This window comes from Tenrec ecaudatus, chromosome 7 (genome assembly GCF_050624435.1).
Source record: "Tenrec ecaudatus isolate mTenEca1 chromosome 7, mTenEca1.hap1, whole genome shotgun sequence".
In the NCBI taxonomy this organism is placed as follows: domain Eukaryota; kingdom Metazoa; phylum Chordata; class Mammalia; order Afrosoricida; family Tenrecidae; genus Tenrec; species Tenrec ecaudatus.
The window spans coordinates 24,691,779-24,708,118 of record NC_134536.1 but is presented as its reverse complement, the minus strand read 5'-3'; the positions used below and the strand labels follow the sequence as shown (position 1 = coordinate 24,708,118).

At 45.8% G+C, this 16,340-nt stretch overlaps 1 protein-coding gene across 4 annotated transcripts in view; it reads left to right on the top strand.

Annotated features, from left to right (window-relative positions):
* Positions 1 to 16,340, top strand: part of PHACTR2 (phosphatase and actin regulator 2) — a 127,933-nt gene that overhangs the window by 42,196 nt on the left and 69,397 nt on the right. The gene's annotated exons all lie outside the window — the stretch shown is intronic.

Genomic DNA, 16,340 nt, shown 5'->3' with positions numbered 1-16,340 from the left:
CAATTGTTTTCTTTTAAGTTTCCATGATAGAATAAATAAGTGGTCTTTCTTTGTCTTATGGGAGCCATAGCCTATTGGTATGGACATTTTTCCAGTGTTAATTTAACTTGTAGGTTTGTTAAAACTGAAGAATAGCATTCTTTAGTACCTTTCCTCTAGACTCAAGGAAGATTGGCTGGTTCTTTTGGCAGCCCAGAGTGCTTCCAATGTTCTTCGACACTTCCACAATTCAAATGTATCGATGCTTCCTTATTTAGTGTCCAACTTTCACATGCATATGAGGAGATTGAAAATAACCAACCTTGAAGGGTCTCGGGGAAGAGATGAGCCAGTCAGGGTGCAGCGTAGCAACGATGAAACATACATCTTCCCTGTAGTTCTTAAATCCTTCCTACCCCCCACTATCATGATCCCAATTCTACCTTACAAATCTGGCTAGACCAGAGGACGTACACTGGTACAGATAGGAACTAGAAACACAGGGAATCCAGGACAGATAAACCCCTCAGGACCAGTGGCAATACCGGGAGGGTGGAGCGAAGGTGGGGTAGAAAGGGGGAACCGATCACAAGGATTTACATTCAACCTCCTCTTTGGGGGACGGACAACAGAAAGGTGGGTGAAGGGAGACGTTGGGCAGTGTAAGATCGGACAAAATAATAATAATTTATAAATTATCAAGGGCTCATGAGGGAGGGACAGCGGGGAGGGAGAGGAAAAATGAGGAGTTGATACCAAGGGCTCAAGTAGAAAGCAAATGTTTTGAGAATAATGGTGGCAACATATGTACAAATGTGCTTGACACAATGGATGTATGCATGGATTGTGATAAGCGTTTACGAGCCCCCAATAAAATGATTTTAAAAAGAAGAAGCCTTGAATCATGCACACCCTTGTCCTCAAAGTCACAGCTCTGCTTTTCAGCACCGTGAGGTCTTGCACAGCAGATTCACCCAATGCAGTGCATCCTTTGAGCTCTAGACTGGAGTTTCCTGGGGCACTGGTAGTGGATCCAGGCAAGACAGCATCCTCGAAGCTTCCATTGTTTCTCCCAATACAACACAACACTATGTATTGTTGCTCTCATCCCATGGCTCTGAGTTGTCAATTAAAATGGAGAAGGAGGTTCCATCTTCACGACAGGAATTCTGTCTGTCTACTATCCTGAGAATGCTCTCAGTCAGTTTCTTCCTGAAGCCCTCGTTCAGGGTTCTCACCTTTTATGTGCACCTGAAACATCGCTCCAGCTTTCCAACTGTTCCCTGCCCCTTGGTAAATAGCCTTGGGTGAGTTTCAGTTCACAGTGAACCCATATGAGAGCGCAGAATTGCCCCTGCGGTGTTCTAGACGGCCGTCTTGTTGGGACCAGATGACAGAGACTCCTGTGGATTCAAACTGGCAACCTTTCCATTAGCCATCAGGGTTCCATATACAGCTCATAGTCATCTTGGTGCATAAGGTTCTTCCATCGGTCTTAAAAGCTCCCCCCCACACACACACACAATCCCTTTGATCTGTTTTCAACATCAAAGGTTCTCACTGGGGGACATACACATTTCCTTCAGAATGCATGAAGGGTCCTTTCCACAACTGGAAATTGTTCTGTAAGATTCCATGGAGAACCAGGTCGTCTTCAGCACGTCATCATTTCACACAAGCCTAGCAAGGCCCCTGGTCTCAGGCTGCTGATAAAGTATGGCTATACTTCCTGTTTCCTATCCATGTTCTACCTCCTTTCAAGACTATTGCTGGGCATCCTGATTCTCACTCCTATCAACCTGGGACAACATTGTGCCCAGTCCTGTGCCATCCTCACGACCATTGCTAAGCCTCTTGTTGTTGCCACTCGTTGAGTGGCATTCCATATCGAGAAGGCTCTGTTCTTTTTCACTGAGCCGATGCTTCATCAGGAGCCCGGGGTCTGGGGGCTATGCACCGGGCTGCAGTCTCAAAGGACGACAGGTGGAAACCACCTGCTGCTTCAGGGAGAGGATGGTGCTTTCCCGTAAAGCCTGGCAGCCTCTCGAACCCACAGGGGGCAGTTCTGCCCTGTCCTGCAGGGTCACTGTGCGCTAGTATCGACTCAGTGGCAGTGACGTTGGAGTGAGTTTCTGCTTTACCGGGGACTAGTCCTTCTCTATCACATGTGTCTTTCTGAGGAGCATTCTGATCGTATGTGCACCATCGATTCCTTCATTCCCTCAGCCTATTCGCGATGCTTCCGCAGCGCCATATTCAAAAGTCTTGATTCTTCCCCAGTCTTCCTTATTCAATATCAAGAGATCGACAGTACCATGGCTTAGCTTTTCCGCACCTGTACCCTCAAAGCACTCGTGACTTTGAAGAAGCCTTTTGCCAGACTTGCGCGATGCCATACATCATTTGCTCTTTCGACTGCTGCTTCTACGGCGTTCACTGTCGATCCAAGTGGAATGAAATCCCCGACAGCTTCAAGCTTGTCTCCAGTTGACCTGATGCTGCATGCCGGTCCATGGTGATGAGTCTGGTTTTCCTCGCATGCTGAGGTGTAGTCCATCAGAAGCCTAACGCCTGTGAGGAAGTGCTTCATCAGTAAGGGTTTCGAGTTCTTTTTTGAACTATTGCTATTGACCTCGGGGAGGAAAAAAACAGATTCCACTTAGGTATTACTAGTGTCTAAAGTTACTATGCCGCCCCCCTCACTGAACTCACTTATTAGTCTGGTGACGATGCCTTAGGCTTTTCTCCAAAGAAAGCCATGCCACCATGAACTGAGATCGTTCACTTCTTCCGTTCCAATCGGATGGCTTTCACTTTTCCTTCCGTACCTCCCCGTTGTACCCAGAACTCCAGTACGACCCTGGATAGGTGCAGTGAGAGATGAAAGCCTGGCCTTCCTCCCAACCGTAGGGGGAACACGGGCATTAAATATAGTACCGGTCGATTTCCTTTGGGTAGATGCCTTTTACCAACTTGAGGAAGTTTCTTTTATCCCTGGTTTGCTGAAAACATTTGTTATGGGTAGTTATTGAATTGCTCAAATTCTTTTCTGCCTCAATTGATATGATGGTGTGGTTTCCCTAAAAGCCGCAGTGTGGTTGATTGCATTTTTAGATTTTTGAATATTGCAACAGTTTTGCATTCCTGGGCCAAGCCCCACTTGGTTCTGGTATTAATCCCTTTACCTTCTGCTGGGTTTCATTTGCTAGCCTGAGGGTAAGACAAGCGGTATTACCTCGAGGGTCCCCGTTCAATAGTGCATGGGTTTCTGCCCAACTAGCCTACTTAACAAAAGAGCCAGTCAAAAGAGTGGCTTCTTAACAAAGCCCACATGCAAGAAGCACAGCAGCCCATGTGAGGTGTTGATGGGATGAGGTATCAGGCATCAAAGACCCAGAACAAAAAATCATATCAATGTGAACGAGGGGGGCGCGGAGTGGAGACCCAAAGCCTATCTGTGGACAATTGGACATCCCTTACAGAAGGGTCACAAGGAAGAGATGAGCCAGTCAGTGTGCAGTATAGCACCGATGACACATACAACTTTCCTCTTGTTCTTTAATGCTCTCCCCACCCCACCCCCACTATCATGACCCCAATTCTACCTTTCAAATCCAGCTAGACCAGAGCATGTGCACTGGTACAGATAAGAGCTGCAAACAGAGAATCCAGGACAGATAAACCCCTCAGGACCAATAATGAGAGTAGCAATACTAGAAGGGGAAGGTGGGGGGAGAAAAGGGGAACCGATCACAATGATCTATATAAACCACCTGCCAGTGGGAAGGAAAACAGAAAAGTGGGTGAAGGGAGACATCAGTCAGTGGGGGAAAGATGATAAATTATCAAGGGTTCATGAGGGAGGGAAGGGCATAGAGGGGGAAATGAGCTGATACCAAGGGCTCGAGAAAATGTTTTGGAAAATGACGATGGAAACATATTTACAAATGTGCTTGACACATTGGCTAGATGTACGGATTGTGAAAAGAACTGTTTGAGCCCCAGCAAAATGATGTTTAAAAAAGAGCGACTTCTGAGGACATCTTTGAAGCCAGTTAAATTGAAGATGAACAGTTATGCCCAGGAGCTCCGGTCCACTGCTTTTAGAACTCCGAAGGGTAACTTCAATAGATTGTTCTCAAATGACGGAGTAATCATAAGGGCTTATTAGGAGGAAGTTTTTAAAACCAAAGCAAAACAGAAACCTGCATTGGTGCAAGTAAGCCCGGGACCGTAGTCCTGAGGAGCCTCCCTGTACAACAGCAATGTGGCCGCTCCCTCGAGGGGAGCCATGGCTGTCCTCCAGGGATGGATGGGGTTGGGAAGGCTTGTGTCATCTGCAGAGCTCTGACCACGTTCCTTCAGACTTCTTTCTTGTTTTCTAAACTTGAGGTCCTTTTAACGCTTCCATTTTTTACCTGATATGACTTGAAGAGCCCAGAATTCTTCAGCAAGCAGAGAGAGAGAGATGGGACCGTTGTCTTCCGAGGAGGGGGATGTGTCAGGAAGTAGTAGCTTTCCATTTTGATGTTTTCATTTATTAAGGTTTCTGTGAGTTCGTCGCCCTGCTGTTTGACATACTCTCAGCCGTTGAGGATTCTCAGTCCTGGTTTGTTGATTTTTCTTGTGCTCTTTGTTCGGTGTTGATAACAAGGTAGTGCTGACTTCGTAAAATGAATTGAGAAGCATTTCCACCTAGGTTCCTTCTGGATGCCGTTAAGCTATAGCTCAATGTTTGATGCAATTAACTAGTGAAACCTTCTGGGCCTGGAGATTTCTTTGGTTTTAAATTCAAGTTGAATTTATTTCATGGGTATAGAACCCTTCCTGTCTGTTTTAGCTTGAGGATGCTTTTGATAGGCCTTTGAATGTTTTCAAATGGAAAGCAAGGGCCGCTCTTCCCTCAGAGGTCTTCATACGTGACCAGCTACCCGCCGTCCTCCGATGAAGGCCATGTTCACTTATTATCTTCTCCCTGACCCTCCAAGTTCGACCTCTGCTCTCTCTAGCATGCCCCTTTTCTAAAAGTTTTCTGGAGATGTCATTTACATCGTCCTATAACTCACCCTTCTGAAATGTTAAGCAACTTGTCTTATGTTCACAGGTGTGCAGCCATCACCACCATGCATCTGCAACAATTAATCTTTCCATTGCCCTAACACAAACAAACCAAAACCTATACATTCCCAGTCACTCTGTCCTTTCAAGCACTCAAGCCCCACTTCCTGTCTTCAGATGAGCGGATTCTGGACATTTCATATGAATGTAATCGTTCAGTATAAAACCATTTGGGACTGGCTTGTTTCACGGAATAAGTTGTTTCAAGGTTCATCCCAGTAATATCTCATTACAAGGTGAGTCCACATTTTACTTGCCCTTTCGTCAGGTGCTAGACTTGGGCATGTCCACTTCTTTGCTCTCGTCAAGAATGCTGGTATGGACATTTTTTTTAAACAATTTATTAGGGGCTCATACAACTCTTATCACAGTCCATACATATACATACATCAATTGTATAAAGCACATCTGTACATTCTTTGCCCTAATCATTTTCTTTTTTTTCCTTTTCTTTTTTTATATTTTATTAGGGACTCATACAACTCTTATCACAATCCATACATATACATACATCAATTGTATAAATCACATCCATACATTCCCTGCCCCAATCATTCTCAAAGCATTTGCTCTCCAATTAAGCCCTTTGCATCAGATCATCTTTTTTTTTCTCCTCCCTCCCCGTTCCCCCCTCCCTCATGTGCCCTTGGTAATTTATACAAAGTTATTTTGTCATATCTTGCTCTATCTGGAGTCTCCCTCCCCCCCCCCCCCTTCTCTGCCATCCATCTCCTCACACCCCTGGTCCTGAAGGTATCATCCACCCTGGATTCCCTGTGCCTCTAGCCCCCATATGTACCAGTGTACAACCTCTGCCCTATCCAGCCCTGCAAGGTAGAATTCGGATCATGGTAGTTGGGGGGAGGAAGCATCCAGGATCTGGGGGAAAGCTGTGTTCTTCATCGGTACTACCTCGCACCCTGACTGACCCATCTCCTCTCCTAAACCCCTCTAAGAGGGGATCTCCATTGGCCGACACTTGGGCCTTGGGTCTCCACTCTGCACTTCCCCCTTCATTCAATATGGTATGTGTATATATATACATATATATATACATACATACATATATTCTTTTTTTTTGCATGATGCCTTATACCTGGTCCCTTGGGCACCACGTGATCACACTGGCTGGTGTGCTTCTTCCATGTGGGCTTTTTGCTTCTGAGATAGATGGCTGCTTGTTCACCTTCAAGCCTTTAGGACCCCAGACACTTTTATGTGAACATGGGTTTCCAGTCTTCTAGGCGCTCTACCTAAATGGTAAAATTGATGGGCTATGATAAATCTTATGTGGAAGTTTCTAGAGGAAAAGGAAAACTCTTTCACTAAAGCAGCTGCACACTGTACACTTTCACCAGCGATGTATGAGATTCTAGCTGCCCCTCTTCGAGCCAACAATTGTCATGATCTGTTTTTGTGACAATGACTAACCTGATGGGGGTAGAGGAGCCTGGTGGAGTAGTGATTATGTGTTGGATTGCTAACTTCAAGGTCAGCAGTTGGAAACCACCAGCCTGCTCTGAGGAAGAAAGACGAGGCTTTCTATTCAGGTGAAGAGTTAGTCTCGGACACCCGCTGGGGCAGTTCTATCCTGGCCTGTAGGGTCGCTCTGAGTCGGATTTGACTGGATGGCAGAGAGTTTGGAGTTTGGGTAGCTGTGAAGTTGATCCCTAGCACTTTTGACTCCCGTCCTTCTGCCTTGCTCTCTTAATTTTCATTTTTACGCGCGTATAGTTCACATACCGTACAAGTCAATAGTTCAGTCGTCGTAAGAAGGGTGTAAAATCATCACCACACTCAAGTTCAGAGCATTTTCCTCTTTTCATTTTCTGTTATGTTTTACTGTCTAACCTGCCACATGATTTACAAATTTTATAAAACATTTCTAACGTTCCTTCGCTTACACACACCTACACGCTAGATTTTTCAATTCCATGAGGACGAGGGGGGTTTGCTGTCTTCTTTAGTTCCCAAAGGAACTGGAGTAGCTTTAAGTTTTTGGTCACTGTTAGATGGTTGAATGAATAATTGAGAGGGCTTTGGATGGCCCTTGTCCCACCCCAAAGACAGTGCATGTTTGCTAGGGAAGCTTTGTGGTTTGAAGGCTGCTGGAGTTTGGAGGGAAAACAGCTTTGCAGAAAGACTGTACCTGTTTCCTATTCTTCCACAAGGCTTTCATCAAGGAGCACTGCTTAAGGGCCAACAGAGTTTTCAGAAGCCGTAAGAGACAAAATAAATATTTCACCGAATTTAATGGGTCGAGTGAGGACCCCGTTCTCTCATGAATGGATAATGAACTTGAATAAGAACGGGGACTGTCCGCTCTGTGCGGCAGGCAGCCCGGCTTTCAAAGCAGACTGGCCTCTGAAAGGTCAGGCGGAGGGCCCTGTTGACAGAAAACAGAGGCTTTGTGCCTCTTTTCAACCATTTTGGTCCCTCTGTGCTTTTAAGCTGAACCTAATCAGACCATAGAAGTGTACAAAAGTCTTTGGGGAGGAAAGAGCATATGCTAATTTTACTATGCGCTCTTGCTGGGCATTCTTTTTGCTGTTTTCCTAGCGATCTATGGTGGTATTAAAGCATTTTCCCTGGATTTTCATTAATTACAAGGGAGACATCATAACTGCATAATGAATGTAGATGGTATCGCTGGATTGTACATTCAAAAATGTTTAATCAACACGTGTGGTTTATGCAGGTGTGTATGGCTATCGTGTGTATAATGGAAAAAAAACAAGATTTTTTCCCCAGGAACTTTTTGAAGCTCCCTTGTGTTTTTACCACAGTAGGAAACAAACAAAGGAGACCGCATAGGCCTCGTCACTTTGTTGTTGTTGTTGTTGTTGTCTCTGTAGCATAGATTTTCCCCTGGTTTCACTCTTTTCTACGCACAGACAAATGGAGAGAATCTTAATGGTCCCACCTTTTTATTGATGGATCATCTATTATTCATTGTAGGACTATACTAGGCATAAGACCCATTTATGGGAAGAAGTAATATGATAGGATCGCTAATTTTTATACAGAGGAGCCCTGGTGCAGCAGTGGTTAACTGTAAAGTTTGTGCAGCGTTATCATTGAAATCAGTGGTTTCATGAACCAGGCATCTTCCATCATGAGCAATAAATGGGCTACCATTTACAGACAAATAGAAATCATCGAATCTTATTTCTAAATGGAGTTGAGGCAATGCCCTTACTTCCTGAACCTTCTAGAAGATGGGATATTGTTTGTTTAACCCAGGCTGAGCATTGGGTACAAATTGCCCAGCCAGAAAGCTGACTGCTACCTAAAGCCACCTGCCTTTGGCAGGGACAGTTAGGTCCTCCTGGGGGAAGTCAGCGCAGCTGAGCAAACCGTGCTTAGTGGCTTTCTCTGACAGACTTCTCCAGTGAGCCTTGGTGGCCCTGGCTCTGCTGCTGCTGAGTAAGGGCAGATGCGGAATTGTGACCCTTGCTTTCTTCCCTTCTCTTTCACCATATTTGATGCCCGAGGGCGTCATGGAGGAAAGGAGAAAGGTCCCCAGCGTTCTTTTCATAAAAGACTCCCGCTGGGATGAAATGCCGGGAGTTTCTATTGCTTTCCAAGAGGATCTGATGGTTTATGTGATTTACTTGGGTGGATAATTTCCTAATTTCATTTTCCTTTAGAGTAGTGCCACTTTTAAACACTCTCAAGGTGGCGACAGACCCCTTTGGGCCTGGGTCAAAGAACTCGTGTCAGGAAAGCCCATTATTTTTATTTCCTTTGCATATTATTTTCTTCTTTGTGTGTGTGCGCGCGCGTGACCTTTTTTTGTTTTTCATCCTGTGATACGGATCCGGTCCTTATCACTACAAGCTAAGTCCTGGAAAGTGCTTGTTTTTCTGCCTTATCCATTTTCCTGGTTCGTTTCCCACTTGGAATATCAATTGATCTATTAATCCTTATTCCTTTATTGCTAAGCGAAAGGAACGTGCTCATCTAGGTCTGAGACACTCTTTGTTCTAGTTTCCCTGCACTGCTTCCCAAAGCCAGGTCCTGCTGCAAAAGGGATAACGGTGGAAGCGTCTTTTTCCCAAAGTATGTGTTTCCCAGCTTGAACCCGGCGCTCCTGAGCCAAGTCCGACTCACAGGAAACCCCTAGGACAGATGAGAACTCGCCATACGGTTCCCAAGGCTGTAAATCTGGACAGAAGTCGATTGTCTCATCTTCCTGTCAAGGAGCAGGTGGTGGGTGGACACTGCCAATGCTTCTGTAGCAGCCAAGCATTTGAACCACCGCGTCACCAGGCTCCTTCTCAGTGTTTGCTTCGTGTTTTTCCCACTGCGGACGGGCCCTAAGAGGCCATGTGAGAAAGATAAGAGAATAGCAACATATTTAGACTGCATCCTGGAAAACAGCTGGAGAATTCCTCTCAGTGCAGCTGTGTGATTTTTAAAAAAATCCTTATACGTATATTTTTTTAATTCAAAATTTTTTTACAGCAGTTTTTGTTTTACAGGAAAAGTGTTCGGAAAGCACCTATCATACTTGCACCGATTGCTCCCGTTACTCACATTCTCTACGTTCAGGGCGCACGTGTTTCGTAACCGAAGAACCAATAGCATTGCACAGTTACCAAGCTGGCCGTTCCTACTTTGGGTTGTATCCTGAGTCACGTATCCGTGAGGCCTGACAGATACAGAATTTCATGTGTCCACCATCGCAGTACCAGACAGGACAGTTTCCCGTTCCCTAAAAATAGTCTGTTCTCTCCACGTCCTTGACCCCCTGGGGACCCTGGCAACTGCTGATTGTTCTACCCTCTGGCCTTTCCAGGGTGCCGCGAGTTAGAGCACACAGTCGCTTTTCCAGCCTGGCTTCTTTCACTTAACAATATGCACCTAAGACTCCCCCCTGCCCTTGCCCCGTGTCTTTGGATGGCTAAGTGATCCACCTTTCTGTGGGCAAGCTGCAGTCAGCTGATCGAGTCTCCTGTCAACAAACCTCTCGGGTGCTTCCAGGGTGGACCACTTCAGAACAAAACTGCTCGAAGTACTTGTGTGAAAGCTTTGAAGCTTTTGTGTGGACAGAAGTTTCCCGCCCATTGGAGTGGGAAATGCCTGGGAGCATGATGGCTGTGTCCACAGTAAGCCTAGGTGTCGTTTTGTAAGGAGCAGCCCCGCTGCCTTCCTGTGCAGCCACCCCTCGACTGTATTCTCAGTGGCTGATCCAGTTTGGGGTTCTTGCCATGGGGGAGAGTCGTGTCGCTCTACATCCTTGTCAGTCTTTGGTGTAATCAGTGTGTTTGCGTTTCAGCCACTCTGAGAACACTGAGTCGTATCTCATGGTTGTTGTAATGTGCAATTCCCTAATGGCGTATATGTTGAACATTGTGCATTCTATTTTTATCTTGGAAACACACCCCTCAACATCTATATATTATTCTGTAGTCCAAATGAGTCTTACCATTTAATTTATTTCTCATGAGAATCTTGCACGGCTCAGCTGTAAAACATGAGCGACGCCAACGGGAGTCTCACCAGGTCAGCAGGTTTGGGTGCGTGTTCAGGTCGGAGGGTAAAATAGTGCCGCCTGTACGTAGCCCTTTTTGCAAAGTTTCACCTTTCTAATTCAGTGTTAAAACTTTCATTCCGTTCCCACGCTACGATGTTTGAAAAAGGTTTCCTTTGGGTAATTTGCTACATGGACAGCAGTGTGCAAAGTAAATTACATACATGTTTAGTGATGGTGGGGTTTTTAAATGTTTGTTTTTAATAAAAGTGAAAAAACTTTTCTTCTGCTCAATTGAAATTGTATTTGGGAGTAGTTTCCTACTGTGTGCAAGACACTGTGTTAACTGCTTGCAGTCTTTCCAGTCACTCTCCGAGATGGGTTGCTATTTTGTTTTACATTTTCCTTAATAAATAAACTGGGGCACCGCACGTTATATAAGCTGCTCTAGATGCCAGATCTTGAGTTGTTGTTGTTGTTGTTGTTAGGTTCCATCGAGTAGCTAGGTCCCAACTCACAACTGTGCACCACAGTATGAAACGCTGTCCCGCCCTCTGCCTTCTTCCCAGTTGTTTCTGTGGTGGCGGCCCTGCCCTTGGTGCAGCCGCTGTGTCAGGCCATCTCGTTGGGAGCCTTCCTCTATTTTCCGCCCCTCCAGTGGAACCGGCTCGCTGTTCTTCTCCAGGCACCGGTCTCTCCCGATACGGTGTGCGCCGTATGTGAGACCACGCCTCACCAGTCTCGCTCTAAGGAGCATTCTGCCTGTCTTCTTCCAAGGCAGACTGTGCCTTTCCGCAGGCCGTGGCGCTCTCAGTATTCGCCATCAACACCACCATTCAAATGCACTTCCGTGAGTACTGATCGCGGATCCAAGCAACATGAGATCCTTGACAATGCCTTGCCTCGGTTTACGTTGTCACCAGTTACTGAAGGCTACCTTGCTGACCTTCATTAGCAAGTGCCTCACGCCCTCCTGACTGTCAGCAACGAGGTTGGGTCGTCTGCATGTTGCTGGTTGGTAATGACCTGCCTCCAGTCCTCATGCCCTATCTGTCTCCATCCCATCCCCCTTCTCTGATGATTTGCTCAGCATACAGATCGACTATGGAGGTGAGAGGGCTTAACCTGACGAATATCTTTCCGGTGTTAAGCCACGCGGTATTCTCCGGTTCTCTCCGCCAGCTGCCTCTGGATCCACGCGCAGGTTCCGCACGGGCTCAATGCAGTGTTCTGGCATTCACGTTCTTCTCAAGGCTAGCCACATTTCCTTAGCGTCCCCACAGGTGAATGCTTACATTGCCAGTGAGAACACCAATCTGGTAGTCTCTACATTCAGCCAAGATCCATCTGACTGCAGCAATGAGATCCCTTCTTTTACGTGTCTTCTGAATCCCGCCGGAACCTCTGACAGCCCCCATCAACGGATTGCTGCAACCGGTGTTGGATGAGCTTCAGCAGAATTTTACTTGCACGTAATATCAATGATGTTGTGCTATAAATTTCATCTTCTTTGGATCACTTTTTTTGGTATGGGTACAAATATGGTTCCTTCCAGTCAACAGGCCAAGTAGCTGTCTACCAAATTTCTTGGCATGGACCATTAAGCGTTTCCAGTGCTCCGTTCGCTCCTTGAAGCATGTCACTTGGTGTTCCATCCATTCCTGTCACCCTGTTTCTGGCTAACGCATTCAGTGCAGCTTGAACGTCTTCCTTCAGCGCCACTGGTTCTTGCTCATATGTCACCTCTTGAAATGGAGGAGTGTCTACTAGTGCATTTTGTACAGTGACGCGGTGTATTCTTTTTTAGTTAATAAATCATTTTATTGGGGCTCTTCAGCTCTTATAACAATCCATACATCATCATACATATGTATCAAACACATATGTACATATGCTGCTATTATCATTTTCAAAACAGTTTCTTTCTGCTGAGTCCTTAGTATCAGTTCCTCTTTTTTCCCTCCCCCCTGCCACTTTCGTGAACCCCTGATAAGTTATAAATTATTATTATTTTCATAGCTTACACCGTCCTCTGTCTCCCTTCACCTATGTTTCTGTTGTTTGCCCCCTGGGGCGGTGGGGAGATTATCTGTCAATCTGTATTGTTTCCATCTCCTTTTTTTTTTTTAGTTATTTTATTAGGGGCTCATACAACTCTTATCACAATCCATACATACATCCATTGTGTCAAGCACATTTGTACATTCATTGCCCACATCATTCTCCAAACATTTGCCTTCCTCTTGAGCCCTTAATGTCGACTCCTCATTTTTCCCCTCCCTCCCCGTTCCCCCCTCCCTCACAAACCCTTGATAATTTATAAATTATTATTTTGTCATCTCTTGCACCATCCGACGTCTCCCCTCCCCCACCTTCGTACCTCCTTTTGACCTTTCCTATGTCATCAATATTTTGTCCACAGAAATCTTCAGTGTTGCGCTCCAGGCGCGACGTTGTCTTCCGGAATTCTTTCCATTGAGGATATGCTGAGTGTGGCTTTCCTAGATGGTTTTCTAACTATTTGTCATCCTTGACATTTCCTTCTGTGTTACTTTGTTTTCTCAAGCGGCCCCTTGAAACTTTCTTTTCACCTCTTTAACGTCATCATTTCTTCCATTGGCCTTAGCTACACTCTGACTAAGAACAAGTTTCAGAGTTTTCTGCTGACACCTTCTGTGTTCTTATCATTCTGATTAGGATCCAAGTTGGGTCTTCATATCTGGATTCATAGGCAGAATTAAAGGCCAGGAGCAGATTAAGAGCTTACTGAAGACCAACTGCTAGTCAGACTGTGAGGCCTGGATTGGAATTTTTGGTATGTTCGTAAGAAGGCTGGAGGCTTCAAGAAGAATGGGGTAGTCCTGGTAGCAGCCCTCTGACAACCAGAAAACGTTGACCATAGCCTGGGAAGGCAGGCCACGATTAGAAGCCATTGCTCTCCACCTGGTAGCCTTAGAGTGACAGGAGCGTGTAAAGCTCGAGTGGTAGCTACCTGGAGAGGGAGAGGGAGAGCGAGACAGAAAACACGGAAGGAATTGAAGTTCCCTCCTAGATTATTGCTCAGGGTCACACAAACATTAAGGCTTAGTTTATCCTCCTGGTTTAGTGGGAGGACAGGGAATCCTTAAGACATCATGCCTGAGTAGATACGTATATGGAACTAGTAAGCCTGGATTTTTGAAGATTCCTTTTCAATCCTCTTGCTGATGTAATCTGCGTGCCTCATCTACCAGTTTGAGTTGGTAATGGCCTTCATGTGTTATGTTCACTTATCAACCCAAACCAGCTGCTTTCAAGTGGGTTCTGGCCCATGAAAGGCCCCTGTGGGTCCAAGCACAGCAGTGCTCCACAGGGGTTTTGATGGCTGAGTTTTCAGAAGTGGATTTCCTGCCTTCCACGGCTCCTCTGGGTAGACACGAACATCCAACCTTTCAGTTCCCCACCCAACACATTAGCACCGAGGACATCGGGATATAGCATGCTGACTCTGCCTTCTGGGGGCCTCCCCTGGAATGAGTACAACCCAGGCCCCTGCTGTAAAAGCCTCATCACTCTGTGGAGCAGAGAATCCGCTTAAAATCAGTTCTTTCCCCTGTTCTTCTTACTGTGAATTTGAACTAGACTTTTCCAGGGACGACAAAGAGACCCCCCTGGTGGCCTAGTGGGTTACATGTTGGACCGTGAGCCGTTCAAACCCACCGGATGATGCTCTGAGGAAGAAAGATGAGACCGACTGTTCCTGTAAATAATTCCCGCCTCAGAAATCCAAAGGAGCGGTTCCACCCACCTGATAGGGCCTCGGTGAGTCAGAATTGACTCGCTGGCCGGGAGTTGGCTTGTTTCTGTGTTGTCTTCTTTTGGGTTTGGGGGTGACTAAGGATCCCTGGTGGCAGAGTGGTGTTAAGCACTTAGCTTCTAACTGATTGAAACCCACCAGCTAAATAGTTTCATCTGCTGGGAAGATTAATGTCTTGGAAGCACTCCCTTGTCCTACAGGCTCCCAAAGAGTCAGAATCACTTGTTGCCAGTGGGAGGTTTAGGGGTGATCACCATTGTCTCTGTTCTACGCATGAGCCCCCCCCCCACCCTTGTGGTCTCACTATAGCTTGGGTTTGCTATCTTTTACTGTGAAGAAACAGGAAAAGAAAACATTTTCTTAAGTTTTTCAATGAACTTGATGAGTCCAGACGTACCTGCCTTCTGCATGTGTTTCTCACACGTTTGAGGGAATTTAAGAGAGGAAGAGGGAAGAACAGGCAGTAATTCACGTAGCTCACAAATCCTGGCCACCGATTGCTCTCCAGAGATTAGTTGTACTTCCTGCCCCATCTGGGATTGAGGCCTTGCTCATTGTTCTAGGCGTGAATTTTCTCTTGGGAAAGATTATCTTGAGTCCTTTGGTTGTCCAACAATGGTGCTTCTCAGCTTGCCTCCTCTAGATACGGTAGCGATTTTGGCTGCTGCTCTTTGCCAAGGGCAAACACCATCTCCTCTTCTCTCCTCCGACCTCGGCCTTTGCAGTCACCCCACCACCCGGCACACCGCACAAGTCTTGCAGTGGAAACACATGCTGCGGAGAGAGTGTAAACTAGCATAATGTGTATGTAACAGGGAAGCCATGAAGATGAATATTTGAAATTGCCTAAGAAATTCTGCAAGGGTACTCAGCATGACCCTAATAAAAGTGGCCATCTGTTTGTTTGGGTAGATGGGGGACAGGGTGAGAGTGGGAATCTTGACTGTATCCTGTTATTTAAAATATGAGGATGCCTTGCCCATTTATAGTTGTTAGTTGCCATTGAGTTAGCTCCAATTCCTGGCAACTTTGGCCATACAAGATGGAAACGTCCCCTCTACGGTCGTCATTGTACTTGAATCTCTGTTGCAGCTGTTATTTCAGTTCATTTCACTGAGAGCTTCCACGTGGTTTTTGTTAATCCTCTGATTTGCCTAACATAATGTCCTTCTCTAGGGATTGGTCTTCCTGGTCACAGATCCACAGTAAGCGAGCAGCAGTTCCGTCATCCTCGTGTGTACAAAACATAATGACAGAATGTCTTCTAAGACTGATTTAGCCATTTCCTGGGAGTCCACAGTCTAGCCAACAGCCTTTGTCAGCACCACGGGTTCAGTGCACCAGTGATTATCCTAGCGGCCAGTTGTCTGGTTGTTCATGCATGTGAGGCAATTGAAAAGACCATGGCCTGCCCTTCCTGGGGGATGGACAACAGAAAAGTGGGAGAAGGGAGACGTTGGACAGTGTAAGACGTGACAAAAACAAAATAATAATAATTTATAAATTATCAAGGGTTCGGGAGGGAGGGGGTGGGGAATGAGGGGGAAGAGTGAGGAGCTGATACCAAGGACTCAAGTACAAAGAAAATGTTTTGGGAATGATGATGGCAAAAAATGTACAAAAGTGCATGATACAATGGATGGATAGATAGATTGTGATAAGAGTTGTACGAGACCCCAATAAAAAAAATTTTTTTAAAGACCATGGCTTGGATTGGGCACACCTGAGCCATCCAAATGACATCTTTGCTTTAAAACTTACCTCGCAAAAGTTGCTCCCCTTCTCTGTGTCTTGACAGGAAGTGAGACAGCATTGTACCTATCATGGGAAAGTTGAAATCTTAGTAATTATCAACTCAGAAAAAATGTGAGTAGTGTGTTTTTTGTTAGACACATCTGGACTCAACCCAATTCTAGCTATGCGACCGCAGAATGTTGACAGCCTCTCTTAAGTCCCCATGCCCTATCAGTA